Source organism: Wolffia australiana, chromosome 4 (genome assembly GCF_029677425.1).
Source record: "Wolffia australiana isolate 7733 chromosome 4, ASM2967742v1".
Taxonomy (NCBI): domain Eukaryota; kingdom Viridiplantae; phylum Streptophyta; class Magnoliopsida; order Alismatales; family Araceae; genus Wolffia; species Wolffia australiana.
In genome coordinates, this window is record NC_135838.1 from 8,898,088 (window position 1) to 8,909,433 (window position 11,346).

At 41.7% G+C, this 11,346-nt stretch overlaps 1 non-coding gene across 1 annotated transcript; it reads right to left on the reverse strand.

Moving 5' to 3' along the window:
* Positions 1 to 11,012: 11,012 nt before the first annotated feature.
* LOC144702815 (small nucleolar RNA R71) lies at positions 11,013 to 11,119 on the reverse strand. The gene has a single exon (XR_013581392.1). It is a non-coding gene; the product is annotated as a small nucleolar RNA R71 (small nucleolar RNA).
* Between the last annotated feature and the right edge of the window lie 227 nt (positions 11,120 to 11,346).

Here is an 11,346-nt window from a genome sequence, read left to right on the forward strand (position 1 = left end):
TGAACAATGTCAATTAGCCCAAATATTTTATGAGTCTCTCTCTGATTTTATGAAAAACAAAGTAAATCTCGCTACCGGTGGAACGTTCTATACTGCATATGAGGATGAAGTTTTTGATATTTTGGAGAGAGTTGCAGAAACTGATTTGCAGGAGATTGGAGCCAATCAGAATGGGAGGAATGTGCAGCCCAAGAGAGCAGGAGTTCTGCAGGTCAACGCCAAGGAGGGAGAGCTACAAGCGGGCCTAAGGGAGACCAACCAGAAATTGGAGGAGCTCACCTCTACCTTGAAGAATGTCTTCCTAGGTAACTCTCCCATCATCAAAGCTAAGATCTGCTCTCTCTGTTTTAGCAGGGAACATGAAGATGGAGCCTGCCAAGCCATGGAAGAAGAGGTGAAGGCCTTCAATCAGCCGCAACAACCGTGGGCAGGTCAAAAGCGGCCAAATTTCCAAAACGGAGAGGCCTTCCACCAAGGAAACAAGCCGGCAGCTCAGCCCCCGTTCCAGCAGAGACAACAATTCCAGCACAGGCCTCCACAACAGTATCAGGTTTCATCTCAAACTCAACCTGATTTCTCTACATTAACCCCCGTCATTTCAGATATGATCGAATAAATGCTGGAGTCACAAGAGCAAATGAGGAAGCTGCTGGAGAGTTTCAGGCCACCCTCTGAGTCCCAAGGTATCCTTGCAGAAAACACTTGCACTTCTCAACGTTTTCCTACGAAACCCGTCATCAATCCATGCAATTTGCATCATATTCAGCATTCTAGCCATGAAGAAATGGATGAATTGGATCCTGAAGTTCTGGCAGCCTCAAGATTGAGGAATGGAAAAGAACTTCAGGATCCCTATAGGTATTCTATAGAGAACGCTAGGAAGAAAGAGCAGTCAAGGGAGCACGAAGGAGAGGATCTTCCCGACGACGATGAACCCTTACCTTCCACAAGTGGGCAACACATACCTTACCCATCTGCCCTAATGAGAAAGAAACCTGTCTTTGATTATGAAAACAGGTTGCTAGAGAACTTTAGGAAGGCCACAATGACAGTCACTGTGGAAGACATGCTTAGGTGTGCACCATCACTTAAGAAATATCTTAAGGACTCTTGCACAAATAGAAAGAATAGGGAAGTTGTTAAACTTTCCGAAAATGCCTCTAGCATTTTAAATGACATACCTATAAAAAAGAGGGATCCTGGTGCCCCTTTTATCACATGTGACATAGGAGGAAAGACTTTTTCAAAAGTCTTGTTAGACACAGGAGCAAGCATCAGCATCATTCCGACGGCATTGTATGAGGAATACAGCTTCGGGGAGCTTGAAGAGATCCATATGGACCTACTCTTAGCCGACGGAACGGTCAGGCAACCTGAGGGACGATTGACTGATGTCACTATCACTGTAGAAAATTGTGAAATTCCTGTAGATTTCATAGTAACTGATGTAAAAATTTCAGGAGACTTTAGCTTGGCTCCTATCATTCTAGGAAGACCGTTTTTAGTGACGGCTAGGACTATCATGGACTGGGAAAAGGGGACTGTCGAGTTTAAGATAGGGAAGGAAAGAGTTCAACTTGACATTTCTAGGATGATGAAGTGCCCCTTAGGGAGCAATGAAGAGCTCAGATTCTGCACAGAAAATGAAGGAGAAGAGGGAAGAGTGAAGGAGTACCTATCCAACATAGAAAGTAGAGAGCTAGATGATGAACTCTTAGACTCTACAGAAGTAAAAGCTCACCCATAACTTAAACCACTTCCCTCCACCCTCAAGTATGCCTATTTGGACTGTACAGAAAGTTTACCTGTGATTATATCTTCATCCCTCACTCCAACACAAGAAGAGAGCTTACTCAAAGTGCTTAAAGAGCATAAATCGGCCATAGGGTGGACTTTTGATGACATCAAAGGAATTCCATCTTCAATTTGTGAGCACAGGATATTTCTAGAAGATGAAGCTAGACCCTGTAGAGAACATCAGAGGAGGTTGAATCCCCACATGAGAGAAGTCCTCGAAAAGGAAATTCTCAAGTGGCTTAATGCCGGCGTCATCTATGCGATTTCCGATAGTAGATGGGTAAGCCCGGTACATATGGTTCCTAAGAAGTCAGGAGTGACTGTTGAGCTGAATGATAAAGGAGAGAAAGTGCAGAAGAGGCTAACCACTAGGGGGAGGGTGTGCATTGACTATCGGAAATTGAACAAGGCTACCAAGAAGGATCATTACCCATTACCCTTCATGGATCAAATACTAGAAAAATTATCGGGGCAGCATTATTTCTGTTTTCTTGATGGTTATTCAGGATATAACCAAGTGAATATCCATCCTGAGGACCAAGAGAAGACGACCTTCACGAGTCCTGTAGGGACATATGCCTTTAGGCGTATGCCTTTCGGGCTATGTAATGCACCCGCCACATTCCAACGATGCATGAATGCACTCTTCTCCGATCTAGTGGGGGAGTGCTTATAAATATTTATGGCTGATTTTTCTGTATTTGGATCCACATTTGAAAACTGCCTCCTTAGCCTCACCAAAGTATTGAAGAGGTGCATTGAGTCGAACCTCGTACTAAGTTGGGAAAAATCTGATTTCATGGTGCAGGAGGGAGTAGTGCTGGGCCACATGGTAAGCAGCCGTGGCTTGAAGTGGACAAGGCCAAGATCGAGGTCATCCAGGGCCTTCCACCTCCAACCAACCTAAAAACCCTTAGGGGTTTCCTGCCACGGAGTTTCTATAGACATTTTATCCTTGATTTTGCCAAAATTTCTAAACCGCTTACAAACCTTTTATCGTCTAAAAATAATGATTTTGAACTAACACTAGAGGCTAAGAATGCATTTGATAAATTAAAAGAAGCTTTAGTAAATGCACCTATCTTGCAAGGGCCCGATTGGACCCTTCCTTTTGAGCTAATGTCTGATGCTTCTGATTTTGCAGTAGGTGCAGTGTTAGGCCAGCGAATTGACAAGAAACACGTGGTCATCTACTATGCCAGTAGAACTTTAGTGGATGCACAGCTGAATTATTCTACGACCGAAAAGGAACTACTGGCTATTATTTTTGCATTAGAAAAATTTAGGTCTTATTTGTTAGGAAGTAAAATTACTGTTTTTTCTGATCATGCAGCTATTAGATATTTATTAGCAAAGAAGGAGGCAAAACATAGGTTGATTAGATGGGTGTTACTATTACAAGAATTTGATTTGGAGATTAAGGACAAGCGAGGATGTGAAAACCTAGTAGCAGATCACCTCTCTCGAATTTTAAATATCCAACCTGCGTTAATAAACGATACATTTCCGGATGAACATGTCCTAACCGCACAAGGAGCATCGCTTCCTTGGTATGCGCATATTCCAACAGGTTGGACGTCTCACGAGAGGAAGAAGCTGCTTAAAGATGCAAGATTTTACTTTTGGGAAGACCCGGAGCTATTCCATCAAGGCCAAGATCAAATTTTGAGGCGGTGCGTCCCCGAGAGCGAGCAAAGGAGCATATTGGAATTCTGCCATTCCAAACCTGGAGGAGGACATTACTCCGCTAAGGTAACCGCACATAAAATTGTTGAATCTGGTTTTTTTTGGCCTACGTTATTTCAAGACGCTCAAAAGTTTTATAACACATGTTTATCATGCCAAGCATCCATCAACATAAGTAGGAAAGATAGAATGCCTCTACAACCCATTCTAGAAGTAGAAATATTTGATTTTATGGGACCTTTTCCTAGTTCAAATGGGTATGAATATATATTGATGGCTGTCGATTATGTTTCCAAATGGGTGGAGGCCATCCCCTCAAAAACCAATGACAGCAAGGTAGTGACTAATTTTATTGAGACACATATTTTTTATAGATATGGATGCCCACGAGCGATCGTTAGTGACGGAGGAGCACACTTTACAAATTACAACTTTAGGAACCTCCTCAAGAAATTTGGTGTTCATCATCGAGTCACTACCCCTTATCACCCACAAGCGAATGGCCAAGTGGAATTATGCAATCGGGAGGTTAAGAAAATTTTGAGGAAAATAGTGCGTCCAGATGGGAAAGATTGGTCTAGGAAGCTTGACGAGGCATTATGGGCTTATAGGACAGCTTACAAAACCCCTCTCGGCATGTCTCCCTTCCGCCTTATCTTTGGTAAAGCTTGTCACTTACCACTTGAGTTAGAACACAAGGCCCTTTGGGCTATTAGAAAACTCAACCTTGATTTGGATAGAGCCGGCAAGCATAGACTTCTTCAATTGAATGAGTTGGAAGAGTTAAGAAATGAGGCTTATGAGAATTCGAAGATTTATAAAGCCAAGATGAAGATGTTTCATGACAAGAGCTTGAGGAGAAGAATTTTTCTGGAGAATCAAAAAGTATGGTTTTACAACTCTAGACTAAAACTCTTTCCAGGTAAATTGAAAATGCGATGGGATGGTCCCTTCCTTGTTCAGCAGGTTTTTGAGAATGGAGCCGTCACAATTTTAGATCCTACGTCTCAAAGACGATTCACTGTGAACGGGCAACGGCTCAAACCCTACTTAGAAGAAGACGATCTTCACAGCCCCATGAATATTACGTTAGAAAAGCCATCGCATGATAGTTCATGATCCGATTAGTTTTTGTTTTTAGTACATTTCCTATTCTCTATGCTTGGTTACTTTCCTTGTTTTGTTTTTGTTTCTGCGTTTTTGTTTCTGTTCTCGTGTGCAGCCACTCCGATCCACGCCCACCTAACACGTCACTGGACACCACGCATGCTGATCGCCGCCCTTCCTTCCATGGTTTGGTATTCCTTTCTCCTTCCTCTCAATTATGATTTGTCATGTAGGAACATGCCTTTTATTGAGGGGGGGTGGGGAGTACATTTACATGCATTATCCATGAAATTTTTTTCGTTTTTGCATGCACAAACCATGGATATTTGATGATCTTAGGAGATGATTGTCCAATGATATGCATGATAATTCGATTCTTTTCAAAAGGGTAGAAATGCAAGAGTGGCCAGCTAGGGAATCCTAGGTGAAGTAAGCCTAGCTAGGTGCACTACGATCCATACCACGACAGTCATATCTATTACCATTATACTTCTCTCACCTCACCATCCACCTCGGGTTGAGTTAGCACTTACATGCACGAAAATTTTTAGCTTTAGTGGAGAGTAGGGTTAGTGTTAGCTCATTGGCAGTATTATTATGACGTGAGTGAAGCTCCCTGACCCATGAAGGATACATAACTTCGTCGGGGGAATAAGCTGCCGGTCTACTAAGGACGGCACATGGGTAGTGGATAAGCGCCACCAAACTATCAAGTGAAAGCTGCACTGCGCATAAACAAGCAAAAGCTTGCATCATAGTACTAAAGTTGATTGTCATCAAAATGACCAACAAGCAGCAAATGCCAAATAAAATAAAGGTGGAAAAGCTGTCTCCGTGTGTTTGAGCCGATGCTACTATAGCCATAGTATTGAGCTAGCATTAATGCCACTCTCTACGCCTCGTTCAGTAGTGCGCTTGGGGTGTTAACTCGATCTTATTCCATATACTATGTACTTACTATATGTACTCCATAGATCATGTGCACTTAGTTGAGGTTTAAGGCTGAGATAGATCCTAAATTTCTTCTACGCTGGTCAATTTTAATTGCTGAAAATACTCCTTGAGAAGAGCATGAATCAAAGTTATCGGAAGTCAAAATTCACCTTGAGATCATCTTTTATTCTCACCTGCATGTCATTACTAAGGGACTAGTAATAATCTAAGTTGGGGGATGTTTGATGACTCTAAAATATGTCATCAAATAATCAAGTTCTCAAGTTTAAATTCATTACAATTATCTTGTGAATTCATGCTAAGTTCATGCTAAGTTCATGCATATGTATTGTTTTATGAAATCACTAACCCCACTTGATTCTTTGAATCAAGTGGAATATATTTAACGTTTTATGGCTAGTGAACATTCAGAAACAGGTTAAGAAGATCAAGGAAGAGAGGAGGATCAACAGAAGTGGGCAAAAATTCGAAGTGGCAAAAATTACGAAAATGCCCCTGGGCATGACTTAAGAGAAAACCTATAAATACTCTCTTGAGAGAGGAGTTTAGGTGTTCAGAATTTTCTCTAAGGAAACTAGGGCTTGGAGAAGAGGATTTCTGCACCCTCCAGGAGCTGATGAGCTTTTGGAGTTGGAGAGGAAGAACAGACTGAAGATAGCTTGGATTGAAGAACCACGCCTCGCCGCAAGGACGTGACACCCGACGTGGGGAAATCTCAAGCTTCAGCCCTGTAATCCCTCTCTTCTCAGACAATTTTGGTTGGGTTGGAAGAGTCACAAGATCTTCCAATGTTTTCCAACTGAGGATTGTTTCGTTTTAGATTTGATTTCGGTTGAACTTTGTTTCTTTCTTGTTCTGATCATCCTCCCCAAAAATCCCTTTGATATAGCAGAACCACTGCGCGTAGCAGCATCGCCAGCAGCAGCGCCAGCAGCGCCGCGCGCCGCAGCCATAGCGCCAGCGCAGCAGCGCCATGCAGCCGCCGCGCAGCCACGCCGCGACGCTGCAGCGCGCCGCGGCGCAGCAGCGCCGCGCGCAGCCACGCCGCGCCGCAGCAGCGCTGCGTGCAGCAGCGCCGCTGGCACACGCCGCCGCGCAGCGCTGCCAGCAGCGCCGCCGCCGCACGCAGCGCCGCGCCGCAGCGCAGCAGCGCCGCGCACCCGCCGCCGCACGCGCGCTGCCGACGCAAACACCTTGCGCTCAGGTACCCTACACGCAAGGTGTTTGATCCTTTGCCCCCAAGGGCAAAGGTGCTGTCTACAGAGAACTCCTCTGTAGACAGCCTCTATTAAGTTAAATCTTTAACTTAATCAGAGCAATAGCAGTTAAATCTTTCGACTAAACTGGGAATTAAAGAGGAATTCTGTGATTTTCCTGAGGATCATTTAACAGAGTTTAATATTTATTTTAAATTGATAAGTGACATATCTATTGAATAATGAAGGAAATTTCTGCTGTTTTCTCCTACTCCCTGTGGATCGACCCTCACTCGCCTTACGCCGTGAGGTTTATAAATTTGTTGCATAAGCTCTGAACCTCACACGTCTGAACTGCTAAATAACCAGTAAAAAACACATAAATTCGAGCTTATCAATGATCTGTGAGTTCTGCTTGAAGGCCAATTGAGTAAGGAATGTGTCATCATCTGATGGTGTACGTGTCGTCGTCCTGGATGAGCCAACCCGATAGTATCAAAGACATGCCCTTACGTAAGAGAGGGGCTAATCTACAATGTCGTATTAGAGTCTGTCATGGAAAAGGAACAAACAGAGACCGGCAATGAAGGAGATAATTATACTGCGATATATAAGGAATGGGGACAAAGGAAGTAACCTGAGTGGAAAGACGATGGTCTCGCTCTCGAAGGGGAAGGTGAGCATTTGGTGATGGGAAGAGCCCTCATAAATTAACCAAACATTCGGCATTAATCATATCCTTATTTAGAAAATATAATACCACAAAATGATGAAAATAAGGATGAGTTCTATCTTTACTATTCAAGTATGAATTTTACTAACCCCACTTGATTCAGAGAATCAAGTGGATTGGATCTCATCTTTATTTAAATGAGTACAGACATCACAATGAAGAGAAGTGATGAACATGGATGAAAATCTAACAAGGAGGGCGCCTGGATCAAGCAGATGTTTTATTAGGAGTATAAACATTTATAGTAATCCTGGCCGTCCAAGAGATCCAAGAGCATATGAGAGAGAACAGCCCCTATAAATACTCTCTTAAGAACTGTTTTTAGGTGCTCTGGAATTTTCAAGTTGAGGCCTTGAATGAGTCGAAGTTCTGTAGACCCTCAATTGTTGATGAACAATTGAGTTGAGTGATAGGGCCAAACTCAGAAGGTTCAGAGAAAGAAGATCGCATCCTAGCCGCGAAGGGACGTGACACGAGGTACGTGTGATTGATCGAAATTCAGTAACTATTAAATCACTCTTAAGCCAGGTCTAATGTGGGTTGGAAAGTCCAGATCTGTAACTTTTCAACACATCCAACCAGACCTGTTTAGCGTTAGATAAGCCAATCGTGTGCCTCCATGGTGCTATCTCCATCGTGTCATCTTCCTGTGCACAGTCACGTGCCTCGAGTGCACACGCCCACATGCAGCCGTGCGCCAAGTCCCCACACACCTACGCGCAGCTGTGTGCCAAGTCCACACATGCCGCTGCTGTTTGATAAATCCAAAATGATAGTAATATATATGTGCAATTTCAGCAAATTTATCTACTTCTTTATCTTTATTTGGATATATTATCAACATTTATGTTAAGTTGTGAAACATCATGAACCAAAATCACCTTTTTCTAATTTGGAGTTAATTATTATCATTTGTGGGACTAACCCCACTTAACTCAATGAGTTAAGTGGAATGAATCTCACTCTCTTCTTAGTTTATGTGGAAGATGCAGGAATTAGGTGAAACTTTCATGAATAAAGGGGATAATTAAATGAAGAGGAAGCTATTTGGACCAGAGGAGCAGGCTCAGCCACAACCCTGGGCCAAGAAAGAAGGCCCAAAGCAAGACAGTTGGCTCTAGTCTAAAGGCCCACTAAGGAAGCTCCACTAAGCCCACTATGAGAGGCATGTTGGGCCAAAGAAAGGAGGGCAAGGGGAAGGTCCAGTCATGATTATTTATGAATATTTCAGGGGCTTAAATGATGATTGGAGGACAACCTTGGACGTGGATCCATGCCAGAGAAGAAGATCTAGCCATTCAATCCACAAAACATCCAAGGGTGGAGACTTAAAGATAGCACCTTTAATGCTAATTAAGGAAAGAAACCTTGAACGTCCAGGGGGTATTTCAAAGGTCTCAATGCTGATTAGAGGACCATAATGGACGTGGATCATGACCCTGAAAAGAAGATCTGGCCATCCATTGTATTAAAAATCCAATGGCTCTCCTTTGCTCTCTCTCCCTATATAAACCCCTTCACCCTATTGTAAAATTCATCTTGTGATTCAATCCAAAGTAATGTTTGGTGGCCTAAGTGCAATTGAGTCATAGATCCATTCACCTCAGTGAGTGCCAGGCTGAGCAGGAAGCATCCAGGGCTGAAGAAGCTGGTGGAAAGGAGAAGAAGAAGTCCCTTGGACCTTAGCGGGTGTGACAAAGAGGTTACCTTCTTATTTCTCCTTTTTCATTCTTTTTTGTTCGTCTTCTGTCTTTTGATTAGTCTTGGATCAGCTAGCCAATATCCAGACAGTTCCATTGCATCCAACCACGCTCTAAAATTCGTTCTAGAACTCATTCTAGAGTGATTTTAGTACAGTCCATTTGTTTCTCTCTCCTCCACCAAGGAACCTTCCCCATTTGGCATCCGGACTTAGCCAAATTTTGACCAAGTCCAGAGCGCCAAACTGTTTCATTTCCTATTTTGTTTTAGCTTTCAAATACTCCTAAAAAATACCAAAAAATTATTTTCTGCCTATTCATATTATTATAATATTATAATAATGTTTTTTTTCTTTGTTCTATATTTTTATTTAATTAGTTATTTATCTTCATATGTAGTAAACCTACCTCTAAAATTATTAAAAAATACAAAACTAAAGCACAAATTCCTAAGAAGAAAACCCTTGCTCCCTGTGGATCGACCCTTACTCTCCCTACGCTAGTAAGGTTATTATAATTTTTTGTTGTTTTAATCCGGATAAACCAACGACACTAATTAGTGAAGTTAGCTCATCACTAATTACCCCAAAATCTGAATTATCACTGTTACACACGCCCGTGCGCAACCGTGCGCCAAGACAACACACGCCGTGCGCAATCGTGCGCCAAGACAACACACTCTGTGCGCAGCCGTGCACTGATGCCACACACGCCGCGTACGGCTTCACTTTTCTGGTGGATCTAGGACTTAGTTGAATTTCAACTAAGTCTAGATCCCTTTCTGTTGCACGCCGCTTCTGCACACGCCCGCACGCAGCTGCGCGGTGATTCCATAAACGCTGCACACCATTGCCGCACACACCCACACATGGCCGCACTTTTCAGGCAGATCTAGGACTTGTCAAATTTTGACCAAGTCCAGATCTGAAAATTTAATATTACTGAATTATAATTCTTAAACCGATACATGAAACCTTAAATTTCTTAAATCTTAAAACAATTATTAGATTAGATTATAAGAATTGAATAGAAGATATTGAATTGAAATAAAAATTAAGAGAATTACGTGCTCCTTGTGGTTTGACCTTTACTTGCCCTAGGTCTGTGAAGTTAATAGATTGTTGACTACCTCTAAACCTCACACGAAAAGCTTAGTGAAAGTCATTAAAAATCATTATTTCACATCAGTATTTGAGATTATCAATTGGCGATGTTGCCGGGAAGCATGGTACATTAGTTAGAAATTATTGTTTCTTTTTAATTGATTATGTTTCCTTTCAAGAAGCTGAAAGATTAAAACTCCTCAGCTTATTATATTTCTAATAGTTCTTTGAGATTTATGGTAGTAACAAGGTCTAAAGCTTGTGGAAGAATAGAAAAGGAAGTAACTCAACCAAGATACTCACTTCGACAATCATCAATCACAAAGCAAGCCAAAGAGAGAAAAACCATGGCAGAAGAAGGACATCAGCACCAAGATTGAAGGAGAATAATGCTAGATAGATCAACCCCATCAGGAATTTTACGACCGACTGACATAAATATAAATGTGGGTAAGGGGGTAATGTTTAGGTATAACAATGCATTGATAAATTTTTTATCGGAATTCAATGGTCAAACTTCACAAAATCCTTTGGAATTTTTAGATGACTTTCATATCTGGTGTTCTTCTCAAAATGTACCGGGTCTATCTACTGAAGCATTAAAAATGAATATTTTCCATTGACTTTAAAAGATAAAGCTTTTGCATGGTATCAAAATTTAGGGATTATATTTAGTTCCTAGGAAGAAATGCAAAACAAATTTTTACACAAATTTTATCCCCTTTCGAATACAATTTTTTACATAAGAGAAATTTATAATTTACATCCTCATGAAAGTGAGGCATTTAGTGAAGCATGGAAGCGATTTAGTGATTTGATTAGAAAATGTCCTCATCATGGATATGAAAATTGCCAATTAGCTCAGATGTTTTTAGGAATCATTGTCAGATTTTACGAAGAATAAAGTTAATCTAGCTACCGGTGGAACTTTTTATACTGCTTATGAAGATGAAGTTTTTGATATGCTAGAGAGTAGCAGAAACTTCCTTACAAGAAATAGGAGCAAACCACAATGGAAGAAACATACAGCCAAAAAGAGGAGGTACTTTGCAGGTCAACATCAAAGAGTA